Source organism: Kogia breviceps, chromosome 13, assembly GCF_026419965.1.
Source record: "Kogia breviceps isolate mKogBre1 chromosome 13, mKogBre1 haplotype 1, whole genome shotgun sequence".
Lineage (NCBI taxonomy): Eukaryota > Metazoa > Chordata > Mammalia > Artiodactyla > Physeteridae > Kogia > Kogia breviceps.
Genome location: NC_081322.1, coordinates 42,122,970 through 42,144,717, shown reverse-complemented (window position 1 = coordinate 42,144,717; position 21,748 = coordinate 42,122,970). Strand labels below are relative to the sequence as shown.

General features: G+C 42.3%; 1 long non-coding RNA gene across 1 annotated transcript; it reads left to right on the top strand.

Moving 5' to 3' along the window:
• The first annotated feature begins 683 nt into the window (after positions 1-683).
• LOC136792411 (uncharacterized) lies at positions 684-15,020 on the top strand. Its single transcript, XR_010836155.1, has 8 exons — positions 684-728; positions 3,384-3,450; positions 3,774-3,912; positions 6,879-6,978; positions 7,507-7,628; positions 8,815-8,946; positions 13,739-13,872; positions 14,579-15,020. It is a non-coding gene; the product is annotated as an uncharacterized lncRNA (long non-coding RNA).
• The last annotated feature ends 6,728 nt before the right edge of the window (positions 15,021-21,748 follow it).

Genomic DNA, 21,748 nt, shown 5'->3' with positions numbered 1-21,748 from the left:
ATAAATTCCTTATCTAAAGTAACACTCTTAGTGTATCAAAGATGCTCGCAGTCCTACAGCAGACGTTTCAAAACAACTAACGTGCAAGTTCACGCTGGCCACTGTGACTCCATTTTGAACTACTTAACGTAGCTTAAATCCTATGTTTTGCACAAGATGAGTAGGAATCACAAAGCAAAAGAAATCACATCATAACATAAAGGTCTTTTAGGAGTAAAAGGGCAAAATAGAAACCAGTCATTGTCTATTCATGTATCTTGGAAAGATGACTTGTTTTAATGACAGGTGTGGTGAGGGGATGAGAGCACACCCCCTGGGGTGTTTCTCAATATGGGACATCAGACAGCGGGATCGGAGGTCACCCTCCCCATCTAGTGATGCCTCTAAGAAGCAGGTCAGCCGAGCACAGGCCGGTACAGAGCCCTCTGCAATTAGCACAAAGAGCCAATTCAACAGTACACAAAGCTCATCCTCCATAATTGTCCTAATTAGAAACATTATACATAAGGAGGCGAAACAATTTACACCAACTCCAGCATGAGCTCATGGCAATAGAGTTGTTTGTTTTTCAACCCTGAGGCTATAGTCACACACGTCTCAAAAAATAATGCATGTGTATTTTAAAGCCTGATATTTTCAGACACTCTAGAAAAATGTGGCAGTAGCAATATGCTGTGGCAAAACAGCCTCAGTCACGACTCTCCTCCACCTTTACTTCCTCTGTATTGGTAAGTGTTAGGATTCTGCTAGTAGCTTAATATTTCAAAAACTAATTTACAACCTGTTCTTTGTTCTTGCATAACCATGAAATTTAAACATTTTTCTGTCTGCTTTTTGTCTTTTTCCACTGGGCGGGCTCTGATGATGTTTCCCTTGCTTAACAGAGCAGAAATCAGCATGCGTTTCTGTTTAGCAGTGATGCTGCCTGGAGGAACAAAGTCAGCACGTTACTTGCTTTAACACTGATACTACTTCACTGTTGCTAGGGGAGCCAGAGAGAAAAGACAAAGAGCGTAAACCAGAGCATCTCACTGATATTTGACATCAACACTCTTCTCTCCCCTCCTTTGGAGCAGGTTTTTGGTTTTGTCTTTTAAATTTTCTCTGCATTTTCTCAGTCTGTAGAAGGGACTGGAATTCTCCACCCTGGCCTTGGGAGATTCACGGGCAATGTTATCCCACCCTACCTGCTATGCCTCTCCTTTTTCTGCCTCCTGCTCCTGTTCCCTGACTCTACCCACAACAGCTGGTGGATAAGTGCATGGTCTGTGGGTCCACATCGCCTGGCTTTGAATCCTGGGTCTTCATCCTGTGATCCTGGGCCACTTCATTAACATCGCTGAGCCTGTTTCCTCCTCTGTAAGATAGGGGGTGTGCTGGTCCCCTCCTCAGGGCATTGTTTTCAGCATTAAATGAGATACTGCATGTGTGAAGAGCCAAGAACAGAATAAGAATTTGATAAACATGGTTTATCTTATCATTAATATTCTCATGGCTTTCCAGATTTTTTTGGTGACTGGTCCTCAGTGAAACTGTGATAATGGAGGATAACAGTGTGTCCAGAGTACACATAGTTCAATAGACTCCATACGATGAGCACCATTTTCACTTAGCCCCCAGAAGTGTGCTGAACATAAGGAATTGTTCATGGCTTGGAAAGCACATCACGACCTTCCCATACTCTGGGGTTGCTGTTTTAAAACGTCTGGGTAGCATTCTACTGCCCTCATGAAGAGGCAAAGACTAATCAATGGACAGAATGCCACGCCAGCCCAGCTGTACCCTGCTCCCTCCTTCCTGCCCAAAGTGAAGGCTTTTCCTACGGACTGAGACAGGGGTCCGGTCCACAGCCTGTCAGGAACCGGGCCACACAGCAGGAGGTGCGCAGCGGGCAAGGGAGCGAAGCTTCATCTAACGCTCCCCATCGCTCACGTTACTGCCTGAACTTTCCTCCCCACCCGCCAGTCCGTGGAAAACTTGTCTTCCACGAAACCGGTCCCTGGTGCCAAAATGATTGGGGGCCCCTGGACTGAGATAAAAATTCTCTGGAGGCATCACCTCAGGCCGTACGGGCAGTGTGGGGAGTATTAAGTAACACACAGTGAATCTGCCTTAAAGACAATGGTTGAAATCGTTCTTCCTTTAGTTGGATGCAAGGTATATTCTGCCATGAGGTTCTTCCTGAGAAAACGATTTCATTTTCCCACGGTTTTATCTATGTGAAAATGCTCCACTTTCAGACTCTAAGTCAACAATCTCTAAAAATTTACAAGTTCACAAAAGAAGTTTAAACAATTACCAAGGTATGTACAGAGGGGTGTCTTTGGACTGCTATCAAATATCTTTATATGCACATTTTGTGTGTTTCCCCAGGTGGGCCTCGCCCTGGCCCCGCCTCCTCCTCTGCCCTGGGAGCCGGGCTTAGCTCTGGCCACTGAGGAACTGCAGATGTAGGAGAGGTAAAAAAGTGCAACTGAGCTCTGAACCCAGGGGCAATCGCAAGTAACTCCAAACGCCAACACTGAACTCACAGCACAAAGACAGTTCCGTTCCTTTGTGCTGCTTGGAGCTTTTGCCAGATCTTGGGTCACGTTGCCCGGAACCATGTGGTCCTGCAGTGAAAGGCCCCCATTGTAATGACTAATCAACAAGGCAAAGCCAAGGTTGCCTTGTGCATCAAAACCTGGAACGTCCTGACTTTTTACGTGCTGAGAAGTGTGTGCTTAGTATTGTGTTCAAGTAAATGGGGAGGGGGCATTTCCTTTAAAAGTACTTAAAGCAAAGAAAAATAGCTACTTATCTGCTCAGTGTCCAACTTGGAGGCCTTTTAAATGACCTGAAAAATGGGCTATTGCTTTCATTGTTTCCTTCCTTCTTCCTCCTCCTTCTCTGGGACACTTGTCTGCCTTTCCAAAAACTTCCTCTCAGAGTGACCCCCAGGTTCCTGTTGGGAATTCTCACCCTGCTGCATGGATGAACAAGCAAAACAAACTATCATATGTGCTCTGAAAACATGGAGGAAAAGACTTGGAAAAGTTTCTGATACAAAATTCCAGCTGGGTTTGGAGTAGTTCTTGTGGGTAAATGATGTAGTGAGCTGAATGTATTTTAAAAATTCAACACCATCAAGAGCTGGCTGTTTAACACTTAAGCACATTGTCTTTCAGAGGTGGGCATCTGAGTGCAAAACCAAGACCTTAGCCCTGTCTGGGTGCACCAGTGAACCTGTCTTGTCCCAGTTTCCTTGTTTATAAGATGATATGTTGGCCCAGATGCTCTTCAGGCTCCCCTGGGAAGTCTTTGGGGTATGAGCTTAAATTCCAGTTCTGCTATCTGCCTCTTCCTGGTTCTGAGATTTCATAATATCTTGCAATTTTTCCTAGGAGATTGACTTTATAGAGAACATCTGGAGGGAATGGAAGCCTCTACATTATCAATGCAGAAATTGAGGTAAGGGGCCAGCATTGAAGGCACAAAAAATGGCAAATGTTGAAATGAGGAAGACAGTGAGACACTGAGAGCAACTAACTCTACTTTCTCTTTGACACAAAGGGGTCTTTATTTGAAGTTCCCCAAGTTCCATCTTTTCTCCCACGAGCTTACTTCTTTGAAAACAACTTCCATCAGAAGTCAGGAGACCTGGCCCAGTTCAGAGTCTGCCACAAACTCAGCCTGCTCCCTTCTCCCATTCAGTTTCTTCCCTGGCAAATGGGAGGTGTGGACTTAGATGACTTCTAAAAAGCTCACCTAAGAGCTAATATCCATGATTCCAGGAATTCCAGGAAATGCACACTAAAACCAGGATTCTGAATCAAGTGAAAAACCAGACCAAGTATTTGAACCAACGATTTTCAGACACTGGACCACAGTAGTGCATGACAGTGATTCCTGAGAGTGGGGGAAAAAAATGAGGTGAGTCTTATGATTGCCCCCAGCTTACTGCCTGGAGAGAATTTCCAGGCCATAGCATTGGGAAAGGGAATATGGGTGGACCCCAGCAGTATTCCTTCATAGAGACGATCGTGCTGGCATCCCAGCGAGACCAATGAAGCTAGAATTAACAGAACAGAATACTGGAGAAGAGAGAGCTACACAGAGAGAGAACTCTGGAGTTCTACAGAACTCCTTTAAGTTTTCAGATGAATACTGATCAGCGCATGCATATGAGGGAACTGCATGACGTGAGGGAAAGAACCACCCAAAAGGATTAGCAAAAACAATTCCTGGAGATCACATAGGACAGAGAATAGACCTCATTCCCACCAAACCAGAGTTGAAGATCTTATAATTCATGGGGCATTGAGTAGAGTACTCACAAGGGCATTGTTTCAGTTGTGGGGCCTTAGACTAAAAGCTGTTCTGGTCCTTCCTAGCAAACGCTTAAAAGCAAGTCTTGAAGGGATCAAACTATTTCCAAGTACCTTATGATGTCCCAGAACAACACACAGAATATTTTAAAAATATTGAACAAGGTAAAATTCAAACTAGAGAAATATGAAAAAAATAATACTAAGGCACATCATAATCATATTTCTCAAAACCAGTGATAAAGAGAGAATCTAAAAGTAGAGAAAAAAGTTATGACATGAATAGAGGAACAAAGATAAGGATTATATCAGAGTTCTTGTCAGAAACAAAGCAAGTGACAAGACAGAGCAACAATAATCTTTGAAGTACGGAAAGAAAAATATTGTCAATCTAGAATTCTATACCCAGCAAAATATCTTTCAAAAATGAATGCAAAAGAAAGACTTTTGCAGACATACAAAAACTGAAATAACTGATCCCTGGTAGACCTGTACTATAAGAAATGTTAAAGAAAGTCCTTCAGTTTGACATAAATCATAGCAATATTTTCTTGGATCAGTCTCCTAAGGCAAAAGAGATAAAAGCAAAAATAAACAAATGGGACCTAATCAGACTTAAAAGCTTTTGCACAGCAAAGGAAACCATCAACAAAACAAAAAGACAATCTATAGAATGGAAGGAAATATTTGCAAATGATGTGACTGACAAGGGGTTAATATCCAAAATACACAAATAGCTTACACAACTCAGTATCAAAAAAAAAAAAAAAGACCAAACAACCCAGTCTAAAAATGAGCAGAAGACCTAAATAGACATTTTTCCAAAGACATACAGATGGCCAAGAAGCACATGAAAAGATGTTCAACATCAACATCACTAATTATTAGAGAAATGTAAATCAAAACCACAATGAGGTATCACCTCACACCTGTCAGAATGGCTATCATCAAAAAATCTACAAATAACAAATGTTGGAGAGAATGTGGAGAAAAGGGAACCCTCATACACTGTTGGGAATGTAAATTGATGCAGCCACTATGGAAAACAGTATGGAAGTTCCTTAAAAAACTAAACACAGAACTACCATATGATCCACCAATTCCACTCCTGGGATATACCCAGAAAAAACAAAAACACTAATTTGAAAAGATATGTGCATCCCAGTGTTCACAGCAGCACTATTTACAATAGCCAGGACGTGGAAGCAACCCAAGTGCCCAATCAACAGACTACTGGGTTAATAAGATGTGGTACATGTGTATGTATCTGTGTGGAATATCACTCAGCCATTAAAAAGAATGAAATACTGCCATTTGTAGCAATGTGGATGAACCTAGAGAATATTATGCTTAGAGAAACAAGTCAGACAGAGAAAGACAAATGCTGTATGATATCACTTATATGTGGAATCTAAAAAAGATAATACAGATGAATGTATATGTAAAACAGAAACAGATTCACAGATACAGAAAACAAACTTATGTTTGCCAAAGGGGAGAAGGAAGGGGGGAGGGACAAATTAGGGGTATAGGATTAACAGATACAAACCACTATGTATAAAATAGGTAAGCAACAAGGATACAGCACAGGGAATTATATCCATTATCTTGTAATAACCTGTAATGGAGTATAATCTGTAAAACTACTAAATCACTATGCTGGGTACCTGAAACACACACAATATTACAAAGCGACTATATTTCAATTTTTAAAAAAGAAAGAAAGAAAGTCCTTCAGGCAGAAGAAAAATGATACCAAATAAAATTCTGGATTGACACAAAGGAATGAAGAGCTCTGGAAATGGAATTTTATTTATTTTAAACACACTACAAGCTATTGAGTGGGAATCTTTTTGTTGTGTTGGGCTTGACTACTAGGACTCAAGAGGAAAGACGGAGGGGAATTCCCTGGCGGTCCAGTGGTTAGGTTGCTTTCACTGCCCAGGGCCAGTTTCAATCCCTGGTTGGAGAACTACGATTCCACAAGCCATGCGGCACGGACGGACACACACACACACACACACACACACACACACACACACAGAGTAAAGACAGAGAAGTTCTCTATACCTGAGCTGACATCCATAGGAACCAGAGAACCAAGCATTCCTATGAGGAGATAGATATTCCACCAACCACCATCTTCTACCTAACAAGACGAGGAAGGAGAGAAGGAGAGAGAGAAATCAGTCTAAAAGTCTGGAGTGTAATGAGTATGAGGAGATGCTATTCCTCCCCTTCCTGTGGGTATGGGAAATGGGAATAACCATGCTTTGTCTCTGGTGAGGGGGTTCTAAGAAAATCATTCATAAAGATAGGGTGTAAATTAGTTCCCTGTTTGGACATTTAATTAGGAAAAGGGTTTTCTGATTTACCAGTACATCATTAGGAGCAGAGAAGAATCTTGAAGAAAGAAAAGAAGGGAGAAAGAAGGGTTGCAGGAGGTTGTCTGAATGCACCCAGTTTGTCAAGGCTGGAGAAAGAGTTCCCTGTGGTTCAAATGCGTGCTGCTTAGAAAGTAGTTGGATTTGTGCCATCCCCATCCTAAGACAGTTCTCCCCCCCTCCCCAGGAAGCTTAAGCCGAAAGAATCTGTAGAGTATACATCCACAGGTGACAGGAGCTAAGGGGCCATGGATGGGCTGAACCTGGAGTTGCCGTATCTCTGCTCTGTAAGTCCTTCTAAAGAACCTACATGTATCACCCAGAGGAAGCCAGAATTTGGACGCTTGCCTTCCAGAGAGCATCTGCAGTCAGTCCAGGCTGGCCAGAGAAGCAGCAGCTACCACCAGGCATAGCAATTATAAGGCCCGCTGCCCCTTCCCTGTCCTACCTCGTAGCCCAACTAGAGGAACCAGCACTGGAAGGGTAAAGTAGGGACAGGGGCTCCTGGAAATACACCTCCAGTCACTCAGGGTCTAGGTTCAAGCTTACATTGCTTAGGGCGGGAGAGGGAAGGAAGTGAGAATAGAATCAAGTTTGGAATTGATGTTTTAAACTGGAATGAGACTTAGTATCTGAAAACAACTGGAAAGTTATGGATCTGCCTAAGATGCCATTAAGAGAGCTACTAACCATTGGAGAAGGTAGACTTGGTATTAGTACATTTGGGAAGAGTGTTTAAGAAAAATAAAAAGCTTTTATGTCTCAAAAAAGAAAAAAAAAACAAACCCCGAAACAAAACTGTCTTTCCCCCACAGGTACAATTACTTCTGTGAAGATGCTTTTCATCTTAGTGCTCTGGTCCCCAGCAGTGAGTGAGATGCTAATGAGGCCAGGGAGGCACTCAGGAGACCCGTCCACTGTCATCACCCTGTTCCTGGTGAGCTCACTCCCAGCACACCTGGTCCTTGGGCCGTGGTCTGTTTGCCTGGAAGGAAAACAGGAGAGAGTGATGACCTGGCCCAGTGAGTAAAAGCCTCATGAGCTATGTGTCCCTTTTCAGCAGAGGGGTGATTTCTGGGGCCAAGCTCAGCTCTGCAGTTGCAGTCCAGGTTGGTCCCATAGGGAGGCCACAGGTGTTGTCTCTGCCTGAGGATGGGATGGGGGCATCCTACCTGGCTCTCCTGGGAAGAACTCTTGGCAACAAGTCAGCAGCAGCTGAGCTCTACCCTGGTTGAAACCTTGACACCTGGTTATTTTATTTCTTTTTCACTCCACAAGTAATACATGCTCTTAGTAGAATAAATTCGAACATAGAGGTAAGTGAATGAACAACTTAAATAAATACCTCCTATAATCTCACCACCAAATAGTTACTAACATTTTTGTGTATATCCTCTCAGATTGGGTGAGTGTATGAAATATATATATATATATAAATAATATATAGTTTATATGTATATTGTGTATATATGTATATATAATATATATATACATGCACACAAACACAAAATGGATAAATATTATGCACATATATTGTGGGACATTTATATTCTTCACAACTTCCTGTTCCCTTAAATAATGTCCAATGAACACCCTTGCACACAAATCTTTGTACATAGTCTTTATAATTTCCTTTGAATAAATTCCAAGAAGAAAGCTGTACCAAGGAGGTTGTACATTTTTAATAGGTAGTGTAGTGGCTCAGAATATATCACCCCAAAATATACCACTTTGGCATATTTATTATTTTGAATTAAAGGAACTTGAGAAACAGCCAGGACAAGAAGGACACTCTGACCCTCCTTTGTCCTCCTGAAAGCAGGAGATAAATTTTCCATGTGAAAGGTACCTCTCCTGACCAGGAAGGTAGAAAACATTCTTGTCAACTGAGATGGGGAATTTAGGACTGAGAAGGCTATATAAACAAACCTCGTTACTTCATCACCAATTTACTATCCCAAGCTCAAATCCCTTTGTCTTGCTATTATTGTTTCTTTGTCTAAAAGGTATAAAACCTTCCTGCTTTGGTCAAGTCTTTGAGTCTCATATCTTTGCCCGGCTCAGGTTAGTATATATGTACATAATTAAATTAGTTTTTCTCGTTAATCTCTCTTTTATTACAGGGGGTCTCAGCCAAGAACCTAGAAGGATAGAGGGAAAATTATTTGTCCTCCTCTACACTAGTAACTGAATTTCTGTGATAGAGGAGGACCTTGAGAAGAAGGTGGAGGAACAGGAGGAGCTGGACCCCATAGGTTAGAGAAGCTGCTCCTGTCTTTTCCTCCTGTTTGCCTGTTGTACCCACCCTTCTCCTCTCCAGGCTCCTCTTCCCTCTCTCCTCTTTCACCCTTTAATTCCTTCATCCTTTGCTCTTTGTGCCATTTCAGCTCTGGACTTTTTCCTCTCTGTGCTCAAATCCCATTCCGTTTTGGGGCTTTGAGCTCTCTCCATTGCTCAGCCTGCCTTCCTCTGGGCTGGCTTCCTGGCCAAGTGCCATGTGGTGACAACATGGCTGCAGCAACCTCAGCTTTACACCCTTTTGGGTCTAGAAAGACCTGCAGGGAAGAGTCAGTGTCTTTTCCAGTGGCTCCCTTAATTCCTTTGTGACCCTCTCATTGGATTGACAGAGGTCACATCCTCACCTCTGAACCAGTGACTGTGGCTGAAGGATATGATCTTTTTTATGATGTTTTTATTGGTTATATCTGGGCCACTTGCTGCAGCCCTGGAGTTGAGGTGAAGCCTCACCCAGCCCACAGGAACTCAAAGTGGGGGAGGGAGATCCTTAGATGAAAATCAAGCTCTGTTCTGGGAATCTAGCTCTATGCTGGGAACATCTATCTTAGGAAATAGTGAAATGCTCCTTGCATTTTATTTTGCTTTTAAGTGTAATAAGTGCTAGAGTCATGTCTAAAGAGTGACTGAAATGAATACTAAATAAATAAGAATATTAAATGGACACAAGTCTGAAGGGTTTACAGTAGCTTATCTAATACTACAGGGCTTTTTTTGTTTCTTTAAAAAAAATCTCTCATGTCTCTTGTAAATACAAAAAGGATTCTACTTGAAGAACAACCTAGTCTTCCTTTTCACCCAAATTTACAGTGCTAAAAATAATTTTACTATTAATGAGAACTTTTTCGTGCCAGGTCTTGAACTTTTTATTTTTTTAATTTTTTAAAAGAATATCTTTTTATTTATTTATTTATTTTAAGCATAGGGGCAAGTCTTTTTTTCTTATTAATTTATTTAATTTATTTACTTTTGGTTGTATTGCTGCATGCGGGCTGTTCTCTAGCTGTGGCGAGCAGGGGCTACTCTTCGTTGCAGTGCATGTGCTTCTCATTGTGGTGGCCTCTCTTGTTGTGGAGCACAGGCCCTAAAGTGTGTGTGCTTTTATTATTATAATAATAAAAATATTATTATTTTTAATCCTTACAACAACTCTGCAAAGTAATCTTAATAATCCCATTTTATAGATGAGGAAACTGAGGCTGAGGGAGGTTAAATAACTCTCCCAGGTGATACAACTAGTAGCTCCCACCAATTGATTCAAACCCAGGTTGTATATACCAGCATATTTTTCTCTGATAAGAAAACATAAAGCTCCCTAAACTTGTGTTCAGTTGAATTTCTGAGGGCTTTTAGTGCTCAAAGTGCTTTTGTGCCTTCAGAAGCTGCAGCTTCACTTTGCTTTTGAACATCTCAATGGCCACAGGGGCAGAGTAGCACTAAATGGCAGAAGAAATCCAAAAGAGACTAAAGTTTCAGATATTGTATAGATAGAAAGATATACTACTTGGGTCTTTTCAAATGGATTAAAGGATGCCACACCTAGGTTTTCCAAAAGAGCTATTTCCTTTTGGCACGCTGGGACTGGTGAGGTACATGTGTGGGCTTCTTAGAAGCATTCTGATGCCATCTCCTGGTATGGTCAAGGGTTTGGGAACTGAAATACATGAGAAACAAGTACCTTACAGTGTATCCTCTCTGTGCCTCCAATGATTTCTACAGGCTGAAGTTTCCTTTTAATTTTTGCATCACATCTTTAGCACAGTTTGACTTCCTGGAACTCTCAGTCACAAGATTTCAGGTTTGAAGTGATAGCTTTTGTTACCACCTTATCTGCTACCAGAGCCCCTTTTCTGTTATAGAAATTCCGAGCAGGAAAGTTGATGCTTTCCCCAACAGGAGAGTTACCAAGAAAATGTTTGAGTTCTCAAAAGGTGATGGTTCAACTCCAAGCTGCTGAATTTCATGAGCAAACAAAGCTCTGTTTGTAACCCTGTCAGATAAGAATAATCTGCAGTGTGTTTTCTCTTTGGTACAGGAAATGAGAGGTGGGTGATTCCACTTTGTGGAATTTGGCAATCATCTCTTTGGTCAGTATCTCTTATTTTGTTACTCATATTTTAACAGAAAGAAAAGAGGTCTTTCAGAAGACTATGAAACCCATATTTTGAATGGGAAAAGGTAAGAAAGGAAGCGTGGGATGTGTCCAGAGGACAGACAGTTCATACCTTTGGCTGGAGCAAAGGGTATGTGACGGTCAGGAGAGGGTCAGCGCCAGTTCAGGGAGGGTTGAAGGCTCGGCTGAGGAGTTTAGGCTTTATTCTCAAAGTAGTGGGAGTTACTGAGGGTTTTTTATAAGAACTGTGTTTTAGGGAGAATAATGTATTAACAATGTGTGAAATGGAGTGGAAGATAAAGAGTGGATACAAGGAAACCCAAGAGATGTCCACTACAGTCTCCCAGGCTGAAGAAGGGAAGCAGGAGAATGTAGGATGGAAAAGATGTCATAGGGGTGAGGTGAGGTGGTAGAGCTACTGTAGAGATAAAAGTTACAGGGTCAGAATGGATATGGAAGGCAAAGACGGTGCCAGAGTGGATATGGAAGGCACTGGATGATTGGGAGGATGGTGGTGCCATGTAGAGATCTGGGGAGAATATGGGGCAAGGGAAGCACAAGTTTGAAAGAAGAGACCATGAGTCCCCTTTTGGGACATACTGAGTTTGAGGTGTTAATGGGACATGTAGGTGGAGATCAGAAGAAAACAAAGCCTTGGAGGCTTAAGCTATTAGCTAAGCTTTTGGTCCAAGCTTCAGCTTAAATGAGTCATCTGAATTGAGGAGTTCGTTGAAGCCATAACATTGGATGAGAACATGGGAGGTTTCCAAGGGAGCAATCAAAACTAAGGGGTACCAGGCAGGTCCTTGAAGAATCCTGACTTAGGGAACAGGGGGAGAAGGGGTTAGAGAAACAGCTGAACAGGAAGAGAGCAGGGGTCTGGGAAGCTGAGGAAAGAGTTTTAAGAAGGAGGTGGTTAGTAGTATCCACTTTGGTAAAGGGGCTGAGAAGGTGGAGGATGAAAGCTGGTGATCTTTTAGAGAATCATTAAGGACAGTGGTGAGGGTCAAAGCCAAATTATAAAGCACTGAAAAGTATGTGGGTGTACTTAATGTCAGTGTAATAGTATAATGTATATTTAAATATAATATTTAAATTAAATTAATTAAATAAATAATTTCTAAGTATTTACTGTACCAAACAGAAATTAAAATTAAATAGAAATGTAATAGTACGTTTAAATATGGTTAAAATGGCAAACTTGATGTCATATTTTACCACAAAAAAAGTGGGAGAAAAATTTAAACATTTAAAAAGTCATATCGCTCTCTACACTTTTCCTATGCTTGAAATACATCATAACAAATTGCTTTAAAAAGTAAGTGGAGGGACATCCCTGGTGGTGCAGTGGTTAAGAATTCGCCTGCTAATGCAGGGGACACGGGTTCGATCCCTGGTCCGGGAAGATCCCGCATGCCAGGGAGCAACTAAGCCCGTGCTCCACAGCTATTGAGCCTGTGCTCTAGAGCCCGTGAGCCACAACTACTGAGCCCACGTGCCACAACTACTAAAGCCTGCGTGCCTAGAGCCAGTGCTCCACAACAAAGAGAAACCACTGCAATGAGAAGCCCGTGCACTGCAGTGCAGAGTAGCTTTCTCGCTACAGCTAGAGAAAGCCTGGGTAAGCCCGCGCAGCAACGAGACCCAGTGCAGCCAAATAAATAAATAAATTTATTTTAAAAAAAACAAGTGGAGAAAAAATTAAGTGGCAAGTCAGAAATGGAGGTAGCAAATACAGATTACTCTTTGGAAGAGTTTGATAGCTGAGTGAAGGAACAAAAGGATGGATGGCAATGCTTGATAAGGTTAATGAGATAGAAAGAATTTATTTTTCTTTTGATGAGGCAACTTGAACATGTTTCTAGATTCAGTGTGAGGATCCACAGGCAGGGAGAGAATGAAGATGGGTGGGGGGGAGGGCATGAAGTGGGTTGAGTGGTGATGTCCCAAAAGATATGTCTACGTCCCAACCCCGGAACGATGAATGTGACCTTATTTGGAAAGAGAGTCTTTGCAGATGTAATTAGGGGGTCTTGAGTTCATCTGGATTATCCAGTGCACCCTAATCCAATGACAAGTGCCTTTATAAGAGACAGAAGAGAAGACACAGGGAGAATAGGAGAAGGCCAACAACAAGGGCAGAGATGGCAGTCATGCAGCTACAGCCAAGGAATGCCTGGTGTACCAGAAGCTGGAAGAGGCAAGGAAGGAGTCTTCCCTACAACTCTTGGAGGCAGCATGGCCCTGCCGCAGCTTAATCTCAGACTTCCGCCCTCCAGACATGATAGAATACATATCTATTATATTAAGCCACCCTGTTTGTGATTATTTGTTATGCAGCCTAGAAAACTATTACAGGGGTGGGGCAGGCATTTGGCCACACTCTGAGGTCCTGAAACAGACCTGGGGCTGCATCTCAGGCATCTTAGTGTTCTGTGCTGAGCCCAGGGAGAGCACAGCTAGGTGCTCAGTGATTCATTTAGAAATTTGGGGCTCAAATAAACAGAACAGAATTTCACTCACAGAAACCATTTTCCTTTGTCTTCACTTTTCCTTTTCTCATTCCCTCTCAATTTTAGAAAAATCAACAAAGATCTCACAGTACTGATGTCTTTCTCTTCCACCTTTCGTCTTTTCAGCTGTGACAGTGGAGCCAGCATGGTCCCCAGGGGTTTCTAGGGGAAACCTCTCCTGGGATCTTACACCTCAGGCTCATCTGCACAGGTCAAGCGACCTGGGGGCCTGCGATCGAGCTGGGCGGCAGGTGGCAAAGGTAGGAGCTCTGTGGAGGCCTGAAGACAGGCCTTCCCCTCATAACTGTTATGCACATTAGTTGCTTAGACATCCCAATCCTTCCAAATTCCAGTGACAGAGAGGGCCTCACTGAGGGGTGGGCACTTAACAACCAGGGAGAGATGACTGTCCCTTTAGTCAACTTTCCTTTGTGTTTGAATGAGCCATTTATTCCCTGCCCAGCAAGCTGATGTATATGGTGGAAAAGCCTTTCCCAGGTAGAAGCTGGAAAACAGAAGCTCATAAAGTACCTGAGGACAGGAGAGACTGTGCCACATATGATAGCCTTGCACTCTGGAGTCCCATGCACACAGTGGATGCCCAGTAACGTCTTTTGTTTTTACATCTATAGCAGAAACTTAACTCTATTTAACTTAACCCATATCCCACTCCACTTGCCACACGGAGCGTTTCATCATTACAAAACTACCAAAGTAATTAAAATTTTTTTTAAAAACCATGTTTTACTGAAGAGCTGCTGGCTAAGGCCTTTAAATCTGTGCCCCTGAAGGCTCCAGGGCAGGACTCCAGCTGGGTGGTGTAAGACTTGGTGTCCTGACGTGGGTGGCAGTTGTTAGAACAGGGACTGTTTAATTTCATTAACAGAGTGAAGCATGCTCTCAGTAGGCAGCAATAGCCACGGTACAAGATGCAACCAAATCTGACTCTGATCCATCTTGCTCTAGCCACAGGCAAACTCTTCCCCTTTACGGATTCTCCAGGAGAAAGATGGGAATCACACAAGGAGAGCCCCCTTGAAGAGGAATTACGGTGAAGTCAATCTAAAGTGATCTGAACAATCAGCTGCCATAAAACTGCTGCAAACGCTGTATGCTACAAAGCAGAATTCACTATCCAGAGGGACTGTCTTGGACTCCACCCAAGAGGTTTTAGTTTTTGAAGAGCCTAAAAGATTCCCAGCATATCTGTAGGATGAGTTGTGAGAGCCAGATTCCAGAGGATTATATTGCCCATGGATGCTTTAGCACCCTGCTTAACGAGAATTTAACAGAAATAAATGATTGTTCAGCTGGAGTAGATGTATCTAAGAAGCAAACCTTTCTTAAACCCCACTAATGTACAACCTCAATCCACAACTGGATTCAATTACCGCGTGGAAAGAAAGGCATTTTCTCATAAAGCCGCTCTGTTTCCGTGCCTGGCTACGAGCTGGGTCAGCCATGACAAAGACAAGGCTGTGCGTTGTTTTTGGTTGTTTTTCTTTTCAAGCTCTTCCACTGGTACTGCCAGGCCCCAAGCTGTTTGGATCAGTTATGTGGGGGCAGGTTTACTTGTTTTGGCTTTCAGCCTTTCTGTCCAGCGTTGATGATAGAAGAGGAAGCTTGTGTCCTACTGACCAGTGGAACTGATGGGCTACGCAGCAGGAGTCAGCTGTTGTACCACGCTCACGTGCCCCTTAGGAGCAGCATTTGTGAGGAAGGTCAAAATTCTAAGGAAGGAGCGTGGGAGACATTGTAGGGTACTGAAGAGTCTAGTATAAATGAGTCTAGGTGTTACTGTTCTCAAATATTAATAATGATACCTAATATATACAGTGCTTACTATGTGCTATGTGCTGTCCTGTCTTAAGAGCTTTACATGTAGTAACTCACTTAATCCTCTCAACAGTCGTCTGAAGTAGGTACTCTCACTATCTGCACTTTACAGATGAGGAAATTGAGGCACACAGAGGTGACATGATTTGCCCAAGGTTAAACAGTCAGTAAACGGCTCAGAGCCCAGGCCCTTGGTCACTACATCGTCAAAGAGGAAGTTGCAGAAATTTTTAAACCAGGATTGGCATTTATTTAGCTACTATACATATATGCAGTATTCTTAACTCATGATCTACCTTAATATACCTGAATGACTTTTTTTTTTTTTTTTTTTTTTTTTTTGCGGTATGCGGGCCTCTCACTGTTGTGGCCTCTCCCGTTGCGGAGCACAGGCTCCGGACGCGCGGGCTCAGCGGCCATGGCTCACGGGCCCAGCCGCTCCACGGCATGTGGGATCCCCCCGGACCGGGACACGAACCCACATCCCCTGCATCGGCAGGTGGACTCTCAACCACTGCGCCACCAGGGAAGCCCACGAATGACATTTTTGTATTGTTAGATGCATATTTTAAATCGTAAGACCCAGGAAACCCATGTGGCCCAGGCTGCCTTGGGGCAGACAAGAAATGATTACTACAGAAAGCCAGTGGGCTTTCATAAAAGATATTGTACCCAAGGAGGTGAAGACCAGCTTCCTCAGCTGTCTGATCAGCAGCTCAAGCTTCTGGCATGAGCTTGGCTCCCTGACAGGGAAATCGAGGACTTCTGACCTAGAATGAACATGGGTAGAGCTCAAGCTCCACCCATCTGCTTAATTCATTATGACATTTATCATTTTGTTGCCTCTTGGCTCCAAATTGACCCTTCATTACCTGCTTGGCAATAACAGAAAAGCAGTTCTCTTTGACAGCTAGTGTGGTGTTAAGTTTTGTCAGTAGAGGGTCCTGAAGGGACACTGTGAGAAGAAGGGGCTTCTCTTCCTGGTTCCAGTGGCCTTGCTCATCAGGCTCCTGCAGTGGGCATAGCTCTTCCTGCAGTGCCAGGTAGCCAGCAGCAGTGGTGCCCTCCTGTGGGTAGCTTCCCTGGGCACCTCCCTGTGAATGACTTCCGCTGGAATCCCCACAGGAGGCTTCATAGTAGAGCACCAAAAGGGGTGGATGGCTTCCTTGGCACCCCACTGGGTAGCTTCGCAGTGAATTCCGGGGCCTGGTGTCCCAGCCTATGGATGGCTTCCTCAGCACTCCAGAGAGTAGGTTCTGCAACGTTTCACCGGTCTGGTCCCCTATGAACTTTTCTACCATCCAGAGAGCCACGGCCACACCCTCTCCAGTGAGGTCTAGATCTCAGCCCTGGGAGGAGATGGCCTCTTCGTGAATGCTCTATCTCAGCCCTAGGGGTGATAGCTGCTCTCTGTGTTTGCTACTCCTGTTTTTCTTTAGTGCTATCTTTACCACTTACTAGCCAAACTCACGTACTCTAATTCCCTTTCAAAGATTTTTTTTTTTTTTTTTTTTTTTTGCCATGCAGCACGGCTTGTGGGATCTTAATTCCCCAACCAGGGACTGAACCCAGGCCCTTGCAGTGAAAGTGACAAGTCCTAGCCACTGGACTGCCAGGGAATTCCCTCAATATTTCTTTAGAGTTAACTTTCCTTGTAGAAATTACTGTGTGATTTCTGTCTCCTGTTTGGACTCTAACTAATACATTCACTATATTTTTTAGTCCACCATTTAAAATAAAAATGTAGCCTCCTTTAAGAATCATGGAAGAAACAAAAACAACATAAGAACATAAAAACACTTGCCCAGTAAATACTAATGCTTAAATAATACATTTACTAATAAGTTAGAAGGCTCTCTGTCCTCTTTCAACTCTTAGCTGTATACCTGCATGATTCTTACATGGTTGCAGCCCTTGTGCACAACTGAGTCTGTGCTCTATGTTTACCAGTTTGACATTAGTTTAAACAGTTTGATGTAGTCCCATAATCCACATGTAGCCACTGTCCACATAGTCTTGCGTTTATCATCACTCATGGCAATACAATATTCCATTTTTCTATATGCTAAAATCTGTTTAGCTAGTTCTTGGTCATTGGATACTTGGGTTGGTTCCCGCTTTCCCATATTACAAAAAGCACAGCTTGAAATCTCTCTGTGCAAGTTGCATCAACCTCATGTAATTTTTCCTCTTGTCTCTCCCTTCCTGACTTCTCTAACAGCTGGGCTCACACACGTTCCCACTGGTAGACAACAGATTATAGGAAAAGGGATGAGAAATACAGGGGGAATGTCTGCCCAGGAAGGAGGATGAAGCTTTTACTGAAGTAAAGGCTTCAAGAAGCAGCAGATTCTACTCAGGAAGTGACTCCTGCCAGGAACAGAACCGGTCTCAGCGACCAGGGGCAATAACTGGTTGGAGTGGGAAGCATTGGGAAGAAAGTCATTCCAGAGACCAAGACTGTCTTTTCTTGGGTCTCTCACATTGTAACTTGTGACTAATGCATTAGTCATACTGAGAGCGTGGAAACTACACAATATATACTAGAAAAACATTTTAGTTCTCAAGAATAGCCTCAAAATCTGACAATGCTTGAAGTAATTGAGTGGGAAGCATATTGTGGTTACTGCTCTCTGACATTTTAAACCACCAATAACTCAATTGTTTCCTGAATTCCCAGAGAGTCAGGGAACACGAAAAACCTTCTTTGTCACTCAACTAAGTAAATGTTAATCTCATACTTAAATCTTTTTTTTTTCTTCACAAAAAAGCATTCCTGGTATGGTGCCCCAAAAGGAGCTTAAGCATAGCACTCATCACATTGTTCATTTTTTTGTTCAAATATAATGTTTATCTGAAGATTATTTCAACTCATTCTTAAAAGTAGTTTTGCTGCACATGCTTTCCCAGTTATTTTCTCTTATCACTTTGAAGATATTATTCAGTTTTCTGGTTTCTATTGCTGTACAAAGGTGTTGGCTGACAACCTAATTGTTTCTTTGTAGGACATTTGCCTTTTTTTCTGTTTCTTGCCTTTAAGATCTTCCTTTCTGAGCTTAGCATGCCGCAGTTTTACTTCAATGTGTCTGGGTGTAGATTTTAAAACATTTATCCTGCGAGGTATATATATATATATATATGATGCTTTCTGTATCTGTGGATTCATATTGCTCAGCAGTACTGGACATTCTCATCCATTCTCTCTCTGAATATTGCCTTTTTACCTATTCTCTCCAGTCTTTTCTGGGACTCCTATGATCAGTACACTAAACCTCACTCTACCCTCCATGTCTTAATCACTCTTTCATATTTTCTATCTTCTTGTCTCTCTGTACTGTATTCTGGGTAATTTCTTCAGACACACTAGTTAACTGATTCTCTTTTCAACTGTGTCTTACTTACTGTTTAATCTAGCCATTGAGTTCCTAATTTCAACAATTACATTTTTCATTTATAAATGTTTTACTTGGCTCTTTTTCAAATCTGCCTGGTCATATTCCACAGTCTCTCCGTACTTGCACACACTTATGATTCCATCCTGGATTTCTTTAAATATTTCATATATAATATTTCAAACTTTGTATTTAATAATTCCAGTACCAAAGCCCTGGGAGTATAAATGCATTGCTTGTTGTTTCTGCTTTCTCTTACCTGTAGTGGCTTATTTTCTTGTTGTTTGGCGATCTTTGATTCTGAGCTGACCTTGCTCCATCTGTGGGAATGCTGAAGGTCTCACTTGGAGGTGTTTACTTCAGCAGAGGTCTCCCTTTACTTCCTCCAGGACCCAGAGGGCCAATGTGGCCCCCTTCAAGTGTCAGGGCTTAAAGCGGGAGACTTAGTTTAGCCTTTGTCCCTTGCAATGGGCCCAGGGTTTAGTGTTCTATTTTGGTCTGCGCTTCCCACCTCCTGCTTGGATTGCAGCTCACTGCTTGTTTCTTTGGACTCTGGAGGGTTTCTTTGCTATCCGCAATCCCAGCAGCACGCATTAAAAACCACGCTGTATTCAGGATCCAATTGAATTGTGGCAGGAGGGTCTTCAGATGATCGGCTCTGCTCTAATGCTGGGAATGGATGTCACGTGTCCATAATGTTCAGGGCATTTGGACACAACAGCAATATATGCACACGCAGAAGGAGGCCTAGCCTGCACTTCAAAATTTTAAGATAAAGATATAAGAAATAATTAGAGAAAATTTCAAAGCTCTCTCTGCCTCTCTTCATATATATGTATGTATGTGTATACATACGTATATGTATAACACACACATATATTTTTTTATATATAATAAAAAAGAGATGGGTGAAGAGCTGATACATGAAGTAAGTATTACACTTTAAGGAACAGCAACTGGTATTCAGAGTGGAGAAAACAGAGGCACCAAGAGGGAATCAGTAAGACCTTATCTTGGAGTCTCTGTTTATAAACCAGGCCTTGCCTTACTATTATTTTATCCCTTTGGCTTCATAATTAGAAGACTTAGCTAGTAATTTTCAAATGAATATCCCTTTTGAAAGTCCCCTATAATCTCCTTATTTACAAGATGGGTGCTCATTAGAGTCCTCCTGGCCTTATCAGGTGGCTTTTATCCCTGGACAATGAACGGAGGGACCATGTCATTTACTCTCCTTAATGATCTTGTAGTGAAGGGTGCTGAAATCAAACAATAGCTCAAAGAGATGCACCTTATTTTCTACCTCTGCATGCAAAGTTAATGTTTTTTTCCTTTCAATATCCACTTATTGAAGAAGGTTTTGAGAGGACTGGTTTCAGTTTTTATCACTAAAATCCCCTCTGATGTATATACACCATCCCCCCTGGTATAGCAAAGTCTGTCTGGCTCTGCTTCTGCCCAGATCTGCAGCTCTCTACTGAACTTTGTAGCCTTCAACACAGAATGATCTGAAACAGGACCTGCTTCTGGGCTGGGAATTAACTGAAGAAAAAATCTGGGCTCTGAACAAAAAACACATTTAAAAGAGTATGTCTTTTCTTTTATTGGCTTTTGCTCTAAAAAGCAAAGGCTGAAAAACAGCTGTTAGCTGTTTATACAGTATTTTTTATTTAAGGGTTAGACAATAGCTGTTTTCTTCTCCACTTAGAATGGCACATTTTTTCTCGGGCCATTTAAGTCTTCTCCCCGTGTGGCCACAAGTATTGGTATGTACCTCCTCTCTCTCCCTAGGTTTCTGGAGGAGATTAAGGTTTTATGGTTTCCCCCCCCCCGCCTTTTTTTCTTGTGTCTGGTATTCTTGTTTTAAAGTCAGATTTGGGTTTCTCAGGATAGATGGCTGAGTTTGGTATCAGGTCAGAACGCTGCAGGTCAACTTTTGGACCAACTCGACACAAATACTCACAGCAGACACTCTAGAGGAAGTTTCTTTAGGTGCAAAGTGTTGATCGTTTGTGGCGAAATCACATGAACAGAATTAGTTATGGACTCAGTGACTGTCATCTATTCTTCACCCCTAAACACTGATGGGTCGTTTCCACTATTTGTAATTCAGAAGATAATTCCTGCCAATTCCCACTTCTTTGGACATGCTCTAAGGTCACTGTCATTCATCATCAACTGCACTGTCCAGAGCAAAGCAAGAGCAGCAGGGGAAAGTTTTGTAGATGAGAGAAAAACACACCCTGGCCTGCAAAGGGACTCAGTCAAAATGTCTTCTTGCACCCTCATCTCATGTGTTACCACAGCAATTCTTTTTACATAAGACAATGGTAACAACATCAAGTTACATGTTATTTCAGGTTTTCCTGGGGTTTTATTTGCCTACAACCTGCTTCCTTTTAATCAATTTAGCTTATTCAGGTCATCAATTTGTGTTGATTCTGTGCAGGGGAATACTCTATCCTATGATGTTTAGAAAGGGTAGCATCCTATACCTCACCAAGAATAGACAGTTGCTGGGTATATCTCTCTGAGATATCAGATATTTAAGTTCTGCCTAATGAACACGGAGCTCCTTCATTTATTCATTCATCACACCATGGGCCATGCTACCTCTAACCCAGTTTCTAGAACTCAGGAATTCTTACAAGGTGACATCCGCGAAGCATTGTAAGCTTGTTGAAATAAAGATGCACCTGGATGAAAGACAATCTTTGTCCCCTTCACTTGGACCCTAGGTATTTGCAAACCTACAACGATACTGCTACCTCCAATCCCCTAATAATCCCCTAAAGTTACTCCTCAATCTTACTTTTTGTCACATATAATTAAACAATATTTGCTCTTATTTAATAAGGAATAACACATTATGATTTTTTTCTTTTAGAATAACTGGTCCAAATCAGAT